At 39.1% G+C, this 15,945-nt stretch overlaps 1 protein-coding gene and 1 pseudogene across 1 annotated transcript in view; both read right to left on the reverse strand.

The window, feature by feature from the left end:
• Positions 1-15,945, reverse strand: part of SNTB1 (syntrophin beta 1) — a 279,652-nt gene that overhangs the window by 106,607 nt on the left and 157,100 nt on the right. The window lies entirely within an intron of this gene.
• Positions 3,076-7,737, reverse strand: LOC105739688 (annotated as a pseudogene).

The raw sequence follows: 15,945 nt of genomic DNA on the forward strand, positions 1-15,945 counted from the left end.
CATCACACTCCGGGGACTGTTGTGGGGTGGGGGAAGTGGGGAGGGACAGCATTAGGAGATACACCTAATGCTAAATGACGAGTTAATGGGTGCAGCACACCAACATGGCACATAGATAAATATGTAACAAACCTGCACATTGTGCACATGTACCCTAAAACTTAAAGTATAATAATAATAATAAATAAATAAAAAGAAAAAAAAAAAGAAAGTTTCCTGGCAGGTCCTGCTTCGTCAAGATCTGGGTCATAAAAGTAAATTAATTCTTTACTCCTACTTTTAGACTTTGTCAGTTTCTAACAGGATGCCTTAACAGTCCCGCCATCCATTCATTCACTCATTAATTCATCCACGCATATTTACTGGGTGCCCAAGTACTGGTCTACATACTGGGAACACAGCTGTGCAACCACCAAATCACCTAAATTAAGGTTATCTGATTTTCTTGTTATTCAGCTGATTTGCTGATTAGTAGTATCATATCGAGACTTCCAAACTGTGAGCTGATACTAATTTGCTTTACTTCTTAATTAACAGAGGATTTTAATAATATACTCACATCCTTGCTGCTGCTGGCAGGAAATAGATTGAAATATATCTAGCCACATGCTTAATCCTGTTGCTCAGTGTTAATCAATTGAGAATATTTTAGAATTGAAGATGACCAAACTTTGCATCTTTTAGGAATTTTGTCTGTAGCACATTTAGCTTCCGCTTAATCCTCAGACCCGTGGTGTAAAGGCATGAATTGGCCTAGGAAGGGGTAACAATGGGGAGAGAGATGCACTTAAAGTATTCTATTTAAAGTCCAGGCCCACCACACTGGCTCACACCTGTAATCCCAGCACTTTGGAAGGCTGAGGTGGGCAGATCACCTGAGGTCAGGAGTTCAAGACCAGCCTAGCCAACATGGTGAAACCCGTCTCTACAAAAATATAAAAATTAGCCAGGCATGATGGCGGGTGCCTGTAACCCCAGCTACTTGGGAGGCTGAGACTGGAGAATTGCTTGTACCTGGGAGGCGGAGGTTGCAGTGAGCCGAGATCAAGCCATTGCACTCCAGCCTGGGTGACAGAGTAAGACTCAGTCTCAAATAACATAAAATAAAATAAAATAAAATAAAATAAAATAAAATAAAATAAAATAAATAAAATAAAAATAAAAGTCCAACACCAAACCTTATGCCAGAACTGTAATTGGATTACTGGAGAAACAGAGTGAGAGATCTGTATACTGTAATTGTGGTAAAAGAAGGAAATTCTCAACAGATACTTTATGTCATTAACTTTTTATTTTGAAGTAATTATAGATTAGCATGGAGTTGCACAAATAGTACAAAGAAGTCTGGGATGCCCTTTACCAGTTTCCCCCAATGGTTATATTTTACCTCCTATAGTACAGTATCAAAACTAGGAAACTGACATGGGTACAATGTGAATGTATAGTTCTGTGCCATTTTTTTCATGTGTAGATTTGTATAAACCCCACTGCAATCACAATGCAGAACTACTCCATCACCACAAAGCAGAGATCTTTAATCTCCCCCGCAACTACCCCTTTTTAGTCATGTGTCCCACACGCCCACCACTATCCCAAATCCCTAGGCAACAACTAACCTGTTCTCCATATCTGTAAATTTTAGACAGATACTTTTTAATTGCATAAAGAAAAAAACCCAATATTCATTCATGTATATATGCAATAAATATCATTTATTCATTCATGTTTACATTAGCAAGATACAGGGATTCGGAAATTCAAAGCTCAATAGAATTATCCATTTATTAACTTCCTTTCATCTCTTAATAATCATGGTATTATTCACTAAGAATCTACTATGTGCCAGGCAAACTTTTAAATCATTTTATATTATTACATATAATGCTTCTAATAGCCCTATGACTGATATTATTAACCCCCCTTAACAGAAGAAAAAATTGAACTTCGGAGAGAGAGAGAGAGGAAGAAGCAATTTACCCAAGGCCACACCGTTGGTGATGCTGGGATTCAAACCCATGTTAAATAGGCTCAAAAGCCTGTGAATTTAAATACTATACCACGATGCCTCTCCTTGAGATTGGACAATGTCCCATGTGGGGCACTCACTGTCTTCTGCAGTGATGTGAAGTGTAGTATTCATTATCAACAACTATGCCCAATAATGTCCCACCTAGATCCTGAGTTTCAAAATAACAATTTTGCAGATGGCCTGAGAGTTAGAAGACCCAATGCAACTTGGCCTTGAAAACATTTGAAACCAACCTTTTACAGTGACTAAACGGTTTTACCACAAGTGTAAGTTGTAGAAGAGAGATGATTTGGAAAGTGGGATGTCACTAGGGGGACTTTAGCCATAATTAGTATTCTTTTTTTTTTTTTTTTTGAGACGGAGTCTCGCTCTGTCGCCCAGGCTGGAGTGCAGTGGCGCGACCTCTGCTCACTGCAAGCTCTGCCTCCCGGGTTCATGCCATTCTCCTGCCTCAGCTTCCTGAGTAGCTGGGACCACAGGTGCCCGCCACCATGCCCGGCTAATGTTTTTTGTATTTTTAGTAGAGACAGGGTTTCACCATGTTGGCCAGGAAGTATTCTTTTTAAGGAATTTGCAAAGCCAGTCTCCACAATAAGATACAAAAATTTTATGTGGTGGAACAAGGAATTCTTTAGGTGACAACTGTCCTTACACAGAAGAAAAAAAATCTGATGCCTCTTAGGCACTTTTCAAAAAAATGGGTAATAAATCTAAGGTGAGAGTTTCCATTCTCTCCCTAAGTTGTCGTCACTCTTCAGTAAAGTTGCAGAGCAGAATACAAACTAGCATTCTCAAGAGCATTAATGAGAGCTCAACTTGTTTTTCTTCTATTTCTTTAAAACTTTATTTTTAATTGACAATGATGGTTATTAACTGGCTTTTCAAGTTATTCTACCAATATTCATTATTCTAGGAATTTAAAACACACAAATACTTCATTTACAATATTTTCTTTCGAAGGCCTTTTAAAAAATTTTGACAAGGGTAACTTTATTAAAGCAAAGAACTGAAGATAATTTTAAAGAACTCTACCTCCACCGTCTTTCCTAACTTCTATCTTCATTGAGAAGTTGGGCAAGATTAAGTTTACTTTTTTCCAGCACTGCTGTTCTGGCTTGCCTTGGTAGTTTCATCTTCATTTCTGATTCTGGTTCTAGAATTTCATGGTCACTTTCAGAGTCAGCCTCAGCAATCTGATGTCTCCTCTTCATCCTAGCTGAAGCTGTGACTTTTCTCTGTCCCCTGTTAGTCTTTTGCTGAGTAGATTTTGATGCCAGGGTTGCTTTTACATCCCTAAGAAGAGTCATATGTACTTCCTTATTCTTTTTATCTTCATTTTGAAAAATAGTTGTAGTCAAGCTGGCATCCTGTGCTGCTTCAGGCTGGTCACCAAATTCTTTATTTCCTTTTTGCTAACTGAATCTTGATTTTCTCCAAAGCTTTCAGACATGCCGTCTCCTTTACTTGCTCCAGAATCCCATTCAATAGAACCAGAAGATCTTTTGCAAGATGGCTATTGAGTTCTAAAGAACTCAAGGCTTTTATAGAGACCTGAATTTCTGGTGAGCATGGACTTCTTAAGATATCACTGCAAATTTTTATAGCCAAATTGTCATGTACTGTTAAGGCCTGATAATCTTAGGAATTCTTGGCCTGAGGATTTAATCTACTTGTTCTTGTCAAATCTGTAAGTAACTCAACAACATTTCTGATATCAATTTCAGCTAAAGGAGAAGATGCAGGAGCATTGGCCAGTGTTTGCAGGCTTGGAAGAGAAACTTCTTCAAAGCATTCCTGATTAGTCCTGCTTGCCTAAGCAAACATGGGGGAGAACATGCCTAGGCAATGTCGAAGTCGAACATCCTCTTCAGTCACAGGACTCTACCATAACAAAATAAGATGGGAAAAAGTCCTGCTGCTCACCAAAAGCCCAGAGAATATCAGCTTGGCTAATCCTTCTGTGGCTCCTGTCCTAAGTGTAGACACCTCACTACCTAAGAAATCAGAAAGGAGTTTCAGAACACTCTTCGCTGTAAGGGCCTTTTCAACTTTTTATGACTCTTGCTCATCAATCACTGTTTATCTCTGCACCTTCAAATTAAAAGGCTTTGATTTTTTAGGTTTAAGTGGTTCAACCCCAAACATTATCAGCTAGTCAAAGATTCCCCTTAAAGCACTTATTTTTATTGTGACATCATCAATTTGCAAAACCTGCAATAATAACACAAAGTGTTACGTGCAAAATTCTGATTCTGTAGTCTGCAGCTCCCGAGCATGAAACAGCCAAGTTTCTTACTATAGGGTAAACATTTATTATTTTAGGAAGAATAAAAAATTCAATGATCCCATTCATGGCTGCACTTATGCCTGTTGAAATGGACATCTGCTTCAACAGTTCACAGCATAAGATAAGAGATTCTGTAATGTTTCTGCGTCATTCTTCTCTACATGGACTTCTTTAATTTCAAGTTGCTCTGTCTCTTACAAAAGGTTTTTTTGACATCTTCTAATGCTCTTATTTCTTCTTTTAATTTTGATGCCGAGTTAAAATCCTGTAAGGTAATGTAATTTTCCAAAGCTTCTTTGGCTTCAATATGCTTAACTTTTATTTCAGCCATCTTGAGTCCTTCCTTTCTTGCATCAGCTGGGTCATCATTAACACCAACAGTAACAATGGGTGCCCCAATCTCTGAGATAAATTCCGTTCTCTTATTATCATCTAGAATAATGTGGAGCAGTCCTTCAAGAAAAGGAACCAGGGATATTGGGGTTGTGGGTAGAGTAAGAATCTCCTGTCAAATAGCCAGCATTTTTTTTTTGTGTGTGGGTTACCAGACATCCCCTTTATCAATAAGAAAGGTTGGATTTTCATGGTTGGTGGATAGGCTGCTGCAAATCTACCCCTTCCTACATCTTCAGTGTGGAAGAAGCTGAAAAACAGTCTTCTCCACTCTCCCACTATCCGTCTCAGTGCCTCGCTGGAGACTTCATACATCTTGATGGGTTAAGGCATGACTATGCCACAGAAAGAGGAATGAGTATTTTCTTATTTATTTATTTATTATTAATTATTATACTTTAAATTCTAGGGTACATGTGCACAACGTGCAGGTTTCTTACATATGTATCCATGTGCCATGTTGGTGTGCTGCACCCATTAACTCATCATTTACATTAGGTATATCTCCTAATGCTATCCCCTCCCCCCTTCCCTCACCCCACGACAGGTCCCATTGTGTGATGTTCCCCTTCCTGTGTCCAAGTGTTCTTATTGTTCAATTCCCAGCTATGAGTGAGAACATGTGGTGTTTGGTTTTTTGTCCTTGTGATAGTTTGCTGAGAATGATGGTTTCCACTTCATCCATGTCCCTACAAAGGACATGAACTCATCTTTTTTATGGCTGCATAGTATTCCATGGTGTATATGTGCCACATTTTCTTTATCCAGTCTATCACTGATGGACATTTGGGTTGGTTCCAAGTCTTTGCTATTGTGAATAGTGCTGCAATAAACATATGTGTACATGTGTCTTTAGAGCAGCATGATTTATAATCCTTTGGGTATATACCCAGTAATGGGATGGATTTCTAGTTCTAGATCCTTGAGGAATCACCACACTGTCTTCCACAATGGTTGAAGTAGTTTACAGTCCTACCAACAGTGTAAAAGTATTCCTATTTCTCCACATCCTCTCCAGCACCTGTTGTTTCCTGACATTTTAATGATCACCATTCTAACTGGTGTGAGATGGCATCTCTTTGTGGTTTTGATTTGCATTTCTCTGATGGCCAGTGATGATGAGCATTTTTTAATGTGTCTGTTGGCTGCATAAATGTCTTCTTTTGAGAAGTGTCTGTTCATATCCTTTGCTCACTTTTTGATGGGGTTGTTTTTTTCTTGTAAATTTGTTTAAGTTCTTTGTAGATTCTGGATATTAGCCCTCTGTCAGATGAGTAGATTGCAAAAATTTTCTCCCATTCTGTAGGTTACCTGTTCACTCTGATCGTAGTTTCTTTTGCTGTGCAGAAGCTCTTTAGTTTAATTAGATCCCATTTATCAGTTTTGACTTTTGTTGCCATTGCTTTTGGTGTTTTAGACATGAAGTCCTTGCCCATGCCTATGTCCTGAATGGTATTGCCTAGGTTTTCTTCTAGTGTTTTTATGGTTTTAGGTCTAACATTTAAGTCTTTAATCCATCTTGAATTAATTTTTGTATAAGGTGTAAGGAAGGGATCCAGTATCAGCTTTCTACATGTGGCTAGTCAGTTTTCCCAGCACCATTTATTAAATAGGGAATCCTTTCCCCATTGCTTGTTTTCGTCAGGTTTGTTCTGTTCTGTTCCATTTGTCTATATCTCTGTTTTGGTACCAGTACCATGCTGTTTTGGTTACTGTAGCCTTGTAGTATAGTTTAAAGTCAGGTAGCATGATGCCTCCAGCTTTGTTCTTTTGACTTAGGATTGACTTGGCAATGTGGGCTCTTTTTGGTTCCATGTGAACTTTAAAGTAGTTTTTTCAATTCTGTGAAGAAAGTCATTGGTAGCTTGATGGGGATGGCATTGAATCTATAAATTACCTTGGGCAGTATGGCCATTTTCACGATATTGATTCTTCCAACCCATGAGCATGGAATGTTCTTCCATTTGTTTGTAACTGCTTTTATTTTGCTGAGCAGTGGTTTGTAGTTCTCCTTGAAGAGGTCCTTCACATCCCTTGTAAGTTGGATTCCTAGGTATTTTATTCTCTTTGAAGCAATTGTGAATGGGAGTTCACTCATGATTTGGCTCTCTATTTGTCTGTTATTGGTGTACAAGAATGCTTGTGATTTTTGCACATTGATTTTGTATCCTGAGACTTTGCTGAAGTTGCTTATCAGCTTAAGGAGATTTTGAGCTGAGACAATGGGGTTTTCTAAATATACAATCATGTCATCTGCAAACAGGGACAATTTGACTTCCTCTTCTCCTAATTGAATAACCTTTATTTCCTTCTCCTGCCTGATTGCCCTGGCCAGAACTTCCAACACTATGTTGAATAGGAGTGGTGAGAGAAGGCATCCCTGTCTTGTGCCAGTTCTCAAAGGGAATGCTTCCAGTTTTTGCCCATTCAGTATGATATTGGCCGTGGGTTTGTCATAAATAGCTCTTATTATTTTGAGATATGTCCCATCAATACCTAATTTATTGAGAGTTTTTAGCATGAAGGGTTGTTGAATTTTGTCAAAGGCCTTTTCTGCATCTATTGAGATAACCATGTGGTTTTTGTCTTTGGTTCTGTTTATATGCTGGATTATATTTATCAATTTGCATATGTTGAACCAGCCTTGCATCCCAGGGATGAAGCCAACTTGATCATGGTGGATAAGCTTTTTGATGTGCTGCTGGATTTGGTTTGCCAGTATTTTATTGAGGATTTTTGCATCAATGTTTATCAGGGATATTGGTCTAAAATTCTTTTTTTGTTGTGTCTCTGCCAGGCTTTGGTATCAGGATGATGCTGGCCTCATAAAATGAGTTAGGGAGGATTCCCTCTTTTTCTATTGATTGTAATAGTTTCAGAAGGAAGGGTACTAGCTCCTCCTTGTACGTCTGGTAGAATTTGGCTGTGAATCCATCTGGTCTTGGACTTTTTTTTGGTTGGTAGCCAAATAGCCAGCATTATTTTTTCCTCTTTCTTCATTCATAGCCAAAAACTTAATAATTAGAATCAATTGTCAATCAGAAAAAACCTCATGACTTTTAGGTTCTTTTCAAATAAATGGGTAATACATCTGGGGTGAGTTCATTGTCTCCCATAGTTCTCACTGTTCAGTAAAGTTGCACTGCAGAACACAACCTAGGATTCTCAAAAGCATTAATGAGATCTCAGCTTGCTTTTCTTTCCTTTCTTTAAAACTTTATTTTTAATCAACAATGGTGGTTATCAAATGGCTTTTCAAGTTATTCTATCAATATCTATTATTCTAGGAATTTAAAGCATGCAAATACATCATTTACAATATTTTCTTTTGAAGGCTGGCATTTGTTTTCAAAGAAACGACATCTTGGGAAACAGCCACTCCACAGGTATCACACACACAAAAGTGATGCCAGCAAAAATGAAAGAAAGATAAAAGAGTATTTTCTTTGTTGGGTTGCCAGCATGGCCCTAGGATAAAGCAGACTTGCAAACAGAGGTACAGATTAGTGATGCAGAGGCCCATTTCTTCCAGGTTTTGACAGTGCTTATCATTATTATTAATTTTTAAGTAAACTTTTAAAGTCTAACATACAGATGGAAAAGTGCACAAATTGTAGGTGTCCACCTCAACTGTATTTTTGCGAAGAGAACATATTTGTGTCACCATCACTCAGATCAGGAAATAGAATATTACAGTCATCCCAGAAATTCCTTTTGTATACCCTTTCTAGCTCCTGTCCTCCAATATAATCACTATTTGAATTTTTTCTAACACTGTGGATTACTTTTGCCTCAGGCAAAAATGGATGAATTTTTGTTTGCTTTTATTTTTTGTTGTTACCTGAAGTGTAGGGAGGATCTAGGACAATTTCTGAGGCAAAGTTGAAATACCAGGTCCCATACTTTTTGGCAGTGATTCTCAAGGCATGGCCACAGACCAGTAGTATTTGCATGCAAATTATAGGTTCCCACCTCAGGCCTACTTAACTAGGAACTCTGGGGGTGAGGTCCAGCCATCATCCTCCAGGAAAATCTGACTCTAGTCAAGTTTGAGAAGGGCTGTGCCATAGGTTCATTTAAAAAAAGGACTGAGCTTAGTTGTTTGCTAGGCTTCTCAGTAGCTGAGAGGGACATGGAATGGTGCACTGAGCTTGCCCTGTCAGTTTTCAGAGAAAGAATACAAAAGACACAGAGCAGAGAGGCCTGTTGCTTTTTATCATCAAAAAGAACAGCAAGGTTCTCAACCAAAAGTATTCTTCAGATATCCTTTAATAGGCTTCTTTTTAAGAAGTCATTCAGTTAAATATAAATGGTTGGACCCTATCCCAGTCCTACTGAGTAAAAATCTCCAGAGATTGAAGCCTGGGCATATGCTTTAAATGTTCCACAAATTATATAGATTAAAGACCACCGCAGGGCTCTCTGAGGCTAAGCTGGAGCCCCTAAGGAGATGTGCCTATTGGTAGTTGTCCCCAGAAGGGCATACAACAGATGGCTCCTGGAGAGTATGTTAGTTATGGACTACTGACCAACAAATTCCTCCCGATTAAAATTTGGTTTAAAATTCCAGGCCAGCCACAGTGACTCATGCCTGTGATCCCAGCACTTTGGGAGGCTGAAGTGGGAGGATTACTTGAGCTGAGGAGTTTGAGACCAGCCTGGGCAAGTAGGAAGGCCCCAACTCTACAAAAAATTTTAAAATTAGTCAGGTATGGTAGTGCACACCTGTAGTCCCAGCTACTCAGGAGGCTGAGGTGGGAGGATAGCTTGGGGCCAGGAGGTCAAGGCTGCAGTAAAAGCCGTGATTGCACTGCTGCACCCCAGCCTGGGTGACAGAGCAAGACCCTTACTGAAAAATAAAAACAAAACAAAACGAAACTCCAAACATCTGTTATCTCACAGTATCTGTAGGTCATGAATTTGGGAATGGCTTAGCTGAGTGGTTCTGGCTCAGGAATTTGTAGTCAGGATGCTGACAGGGGTTGCAGGCATCTGAAGGCTTGACTGGGGTTGAGGATCCAGTTCTAAGATGGCTCCCTCTTATGGCCATTGGCAGGAGGCCTCAGTTTCTTGCCATATGAGCCTTTCCAAAGGCTGCTTGAGTGTCCTCCTGACATGGCAGCTTGTTTCCTCCAAAGAAAAAAAGGAACTGCTATGCCTTTTCTGACCTGGTCTTCAAAGGCACACACCATGTTTGTTGTTATTGTTTCTTTGATTTTTAAATTTCAATAGTTTTGGGGGAACAGGTGGTTTTTGGTTACATGGATAAGTTCTTTAGTGGTGATTTCTGAGGTTTTGGTGTACCCATCACCAGAGCAGTGTACACTGTACCCAATGTGCAGTCTTTTATCCCTTACCACCCTCCCACCCTTCCTCCTGAGTCCCCAGAGTCCATTAGATCATTTTTCTGCCTTTGCATTCTCATAGCTTAGTTCCCATTTGTAAGAACATATGATATTTGGTTTTCCATTCCTGAGTTACTTCATGTAGAATAATAGTTTCCAACTTCATCCAGCTTGCTGCAAATGCCATTATTTTGTTCCTTTATATGACTGAGTAGTATTCTGTGGTGTATGTTTATCACATTTTTTTATCCACTCATTGGTTGATGGGCATTTAGGTTGTTTCCACATCTTTGTAGTTGTGAATTGTGTTGCTATAAACATGAATGTGCAAGTGTCTTTTTCATATAATGACTTCTTTCCTCGGGGTAGATACCCAGTCATGAGATTGCTGGATCAAATGGTAGTTCTACTTATAGTTCTTTAAGGAACATCCATCCTGTTTTCCATAGTGGTTTTGCTAGTTTACATTCCCACCAGCAGACACACCATGAGTTCTGGTTTATTCTTTTTGTTAGAAGTGAGTCACTAAGTCCAATATATATTCAAGAAAATGAGAATTAGGCTCCACTGGGATACAAGGAAGAGTACCAAAGCAATTGAAGACATATCTATATCTTAAAACCACCATAGAGAAGCTTTCAGATGAAGTAAACTCCTGCAAAAAGCCTGTTTGCAAATGTAGAGGGAGAGTTTTTGGAGCTGTGAACAGTAGCCTATGAAGATCTTGCAGATCCAAGTAAAGAGGGAAATCATTCTTTTTAACTAAGCTTTGGCTCTGGATTATAAGATGAGACATATGTTAGACTTAAGATAGGAGTCAATGACAATAGGAGAGTTGAGAATGAGCCTCTCACTGACAACACATGAGAGCAGCATGAAACCACCAAATATGACTGTGGGCTAAGAATTGTTGGGCTGATCTGACAAAACTTTGGCACGGAAAAAGTGTCAATTATTTGTGTAACGAGTAATTAAAAGAATTCAGCAACCTACCTTCCCCCCTTTTTTCCCTCACCCCCAACAAAACCCAAAGGGAGAGAAGAAAGGGCTATAAACTTCCTCTTTTAAAATCAATGAGCTCTACTATCTAAGGCAAATGATAGGTACTTGGTATCCCTGAAGTCCTTCAAATCTCTGGGTGACAACTCAAGATTCTCAACAAGGTCATGGGGTGATTTTATACCTATATATCTCTATTGCCTAGCATTAAATGAACTTCAAACACACACATTTTGACCTAATTTGTTATTTGACCTCATTTTACCAAAACATGATCCAGTGTAATGCATGTTCCAGAATAGAAAGTGATAGAGAGTAAAGAAATTCCATTCCTGGCTGGCTGTGCGGTAGTTCTTTCAGCAGCCCATATTCTCACCAATTGAAAAGATGCATGCTGGAATGCACAATGGCTTTATGACTTTCAGATTGGCTTTGTGACTTATTGGATTCAGATTGGCTTTATGAGTTATTGGCTGTGAAGCATTAGGTAAGTTACTTAAACTCCCTAAGCCTCGATTTCTTTATCTGTAGAATGCCTCAATATACTTGTCTATTGAGATTATTGAAAAGACGAAATAACATGCATGAGATGTCACAGTGCCATGCTCATCTTGATCAGTCTTCCTAGTTTACAATGAATAGTCTTTCCAAATTTGTGCACAATAAAATTGTATTGGTCCAATGAAGCATGGAGAGTCCTCCAGGGCAGGTGGGCTATAGTCCAACTCCGTTCCAGAGTACTGGGATTTGCAGAAAAATGCAAGCCCCAGGAAAAACTAAAAGGTTATACAAAGGCTCTTTCTCTTTCTACTATCCTGGAATGGAAAATAAAATAACTTTAGGGAAAGATGCATGAGTCTTTTGCAAGATACTGAAAGATTTGGGGCAAACCTGATAACATGTCACCCTTTAACCCATCTACCTCTTTGTTCTAAAAACAAAAAAGAGCTATAGGAGGTTCCTGTTAAGGGGCACAAGTTAATGAGAGTTGTGGCCGTAACTAGAGCTACAATTAGCTGTTGAAGTCTCTTTGCTTTCTCATAGCCTGAGCTAATCAGTGACTCTCTAGTGAAAAGAGATGAGAATGGTTTCATTTTTTCAGTAGGTTTTTGCTGATAACGTACCTCAAAAGAACCATTTTGTAGGGTCAAATGTTTAGTATTATGTGTTTTTTTTAAAAAGGTAGTTTCAACTTCAACAATTACATCATGAACATATGGAAGGAGGTAAAATGAGGAAATGCAGTAAGAAGAGGGTAGGGAGAAGGAGACAAAAAGGAAAACAGAAAAAACTCAAGAGTGAAAACTAAGTGGTGTGTGAAAATGTCATTGTGCCTGGGTGGTTGAAGTCATTAAAGTCAGAGAGCCAAAAATACCTAACAGAGTGGAGTGAAAAAAGAGCCGGACAGAACAGTGAGAATAATATATCACTGATGTAAAAACAACTCATATGATGCTTGTAAATGTGGAAACTATAACTATCCCTGGAGGGGTATAGAGATGAGTTCAATTAGGAGGGAAACTGAGTGACAGGAGGACAAAATTGGAAGGGAGATTTTTACTGTATAACTTTGTATCTTTTAAATTTTGTTCCAGGCGCATTTATCATGTATTCAATGCATTTAAACAGAAGAGGAGAAGGACGGGCCATAGGATAGATCTATTGGTTAAAACCATCTTGTCTCAAGCCCAAGCTGTCATTTGTAAACTATGCTTCTTATGGATATCTGTTGTTTGTCTGCCATTTCCATACCCTGCTTTTCTGGTAACAGGCTTTCTCCTCAATCTCATTCTATGTGGTCTGGGGGATTTGATGGCTTGAGGGTTGTAGGTGTGAAACAATTTGGACCAAAGAGATCCAGGCCCAGAGTTTCTGCTGAATCCAGCGTAATGCACATTCCAGAATAGAAAGTGATAGAGAGTAAAGAAATTCTATTCCAGGAATAATGTTAAGGAGACTGTTTCCCCCTCATTGTAAATACTGGGGGGTTGGATGCAATCATGGATTTGTGATGACCACCTTGCCATCCAGAGGGAAGGACTTGGTCTTCTACGTTCCTTTTTTTTTTTTTTTTCTTAAGCCAGTTCAAATTGGGCTACTTTCAAAATACAACCAAAAGTCCTGACTCATACACTGAACTCAAATAGGTCTTTTCATTTCTCTGAGCCTCAAGTTTCTTCATCCCATATAAAATTGAGATGGTGGTGGTAATGATCAAAGTGGTGATGATGATGATAATGAAGGTGATAACATTCACAGGGTTACTGGAGTATCAAATGAGATAATAATTATGAAAGTGCTTTGTGACCTGATGTTAGTAGTTGTCACTTATGTTTTTAGCATTTTAAGACTTTCTGTTGACTCAGTAAATTGGGGGAAAAAACTACATTAGTGAACATAATGTTTTCCTATTATCTATACCTATAGGTCTCTCTTAGAAATTCTATTAGTAAAGAGTCAAGGCATGCATATTGAAACAGAAAATTCCAGTAAATCTCTTGGGTTACAAAACGGAGTAAGAAACATGCAATGCTGTCACAGCTAATTAGCAAGTGTTCTAGAACACTGATGAGGTGTCTGGTGTGTGTCATGTGCTGTAGAGGCAACTGGAGTACATGGTCTCTGCCTCCAATTAACTCACCCTGTGCAGTGCATTGAATAGTATCCCTCCAAAATTCATGTTCCTGGGGAACCTCAGGATGTGACTTTATTTGGAAATAGGATCTTTGCAGATGTAATTAAGGGAAGGATTCAGATGAGATCCTTATCTCATTATTCCACCCAGTGTATTAGGGTGGGTCCTAAATCCAATGAGAGTGCTATTATAAGAGACAGAAAAGACACAGAGAGACATGCAGAAAAGAAGGTGATGTGAAGGAGGAGGCAGAGATTGGAGTGATGTAGCCGCAAGACGGGGAATGCCAATGTGGGCAGGCAACCACGAGAAGTTAGGACAGAGGCATGAAATGGTTTCTCCCTGAAAACATCCAGAAGAAACTGACCCTGCTGACATTTTGATTTCAGACTTCTGGTCTCCAAAGCTGAGACAGGATAAATTTCTACTGTTTTAAGCTACCCAGTTTGTGGTACTTTGTTATGCCAATCCCAGAAAACTATTACACAAATGCATCATATAACTATCTTCCTGGGTATAGCAGAACCAGGACTGCACTACTATTTAAAATATATGGGCGCTTAAAGAAATTCATAAGATGAATTTAGATCATTTAGAGCTGTGGAATCATGTGTCCATTTTAGCTCACTTTGGAGTTAAAAAGTTGTCTTCTTAGGGCCGGGCACTGTGGCTCACGCCTGTAATCCCAGCACTTTGGGAGGCCGAGGCAGGCAGATCATGAGGTAAAGAGATCGAGACCATCCTGGCTAACATGGTGAAACCCCATCTCTACTAAAAATACAAAAAAATAGCCGGGCATTGTGGTGGGTGCCTGTAGTCCCAGCTACTCGGTAGGCTGAGGCAGGAGAATGGCATAAACCTGGGAGGCAGAGCTTGCAGTGAGCCCAGATGGCGCCACTGCACTCCAGCCTGGGAGACAAAGCGAGACTCTTTCTCAAAAAAAAAAAAAAAAAAAAAAAAAGTTGTCTTCTTGGCAATAAATCTTACTCCCACCAACATTCAATTTTATAGCCCAGAAAGAAAACGGGGAACCATTCTGAAGTAAGGAACATATATAAAGCATGCTGGCCCACGGTAGGTCTCTATTCAGTAAAGGACAGTGCCCTCAACTTCCTTCTTGGGGTAAAGAAAATCTAGACAACTTCCTTGCTGGCTGATGAGCCGTACATTTCTGGAACTGGGGAAAAAGAGGGAGGGAGGGAGTAAAGCAGCAATAAAGTCAGGATGGCTGATTGGAGCTATTTTCAGCAGGCCAGTCTTTTATAACTCCTATTTTGTTCCCCAGTTGAACTGACCACTGCTTGATGAATTGTGTTTATCTGTAGTTCAGCGATAAAGTTCTCTTTTAATTCCCTGCTGAATAGAAATATTTAGGGCAATGCCACAGCTGTGTTTATTCTCACACTCCACCACAGTTATGTAAATACTGCCTATGGAACTATTTCTGATAACAGCCCATCCCAACCCCAAGGAATTATACGCTCACTCTCGATGTCTGCCAACATGAGCTGTTTCGATCCAGCTTGGCACAGCGTATGAATGATATCACAGCTTCTCAGAGATCATTTGGCAAAACTCACAATAAAAGAGTAATTTTCTTCCCCTCTTGCTCTCTCAAAGGCTTCCATGGAGCCAAATGATAGTTCCCAGCATCCTCTACTTCCCCTGTTTAGAAACATGAGGCTAATACATAAAACTTGAAGCCTCCTACTATGAAATTAATAAACAAAACTCACAATCTGACAACAAAAGTTTCAAGTGACCTTTCCCCTCCAAGTGACTCTGGAGAAAACACAGATGAAACTAGTCAGGAGGATGAAGTCTTGCTGGCTTGCAGCAACTTTGGGGAATCCAGGAGAATTCAAACCCCATGGTCATTATGGTCGCTTTCAGTTCCTCAAATCTGTGATTCCTATGGTTGATGAAAAATACTTCTCAACAGACAAATAAATAACAGTGGTTAACTCCAGATCATGACATTTTGGGGTGTTTTTATTTCCACCTTTCTGCTTTTCTGTAGTTTCTAATTTTTTTCAGCGTAATCAGGAAAAAATTAGAAAACTTAAAAAAAGAATATCTGTAAACCTTTTGCAATAATGTCATTGATGAAATGCTTCTGTAGAAAGAAAGATTCTTATGTGAAAAAGATAACATCAAAGCAAAAATTAGATTGTTTAAAAAATCCTAAAATGGGTTGTGGCTACAAGATGTAAAAGAAAGAGGTAAAAAGATTGGTAATAATCACATTTGTAATAAG

This window comes from Nomascus leucogenys, chromosome 16, assembly GCF_006542625.1.
Source record: "Nomascus leucogenys isolate Asia chromosome 16, Asia_NLE_v1, whole genome shotgun sequence".
In the NCBI taxonomy this organism is placed as follows: Eukaryota; Metazoa; Chordata; class Mammalia; order Primates; family Hylobatidae; genus Nomascus; species Nomascus leucogenys.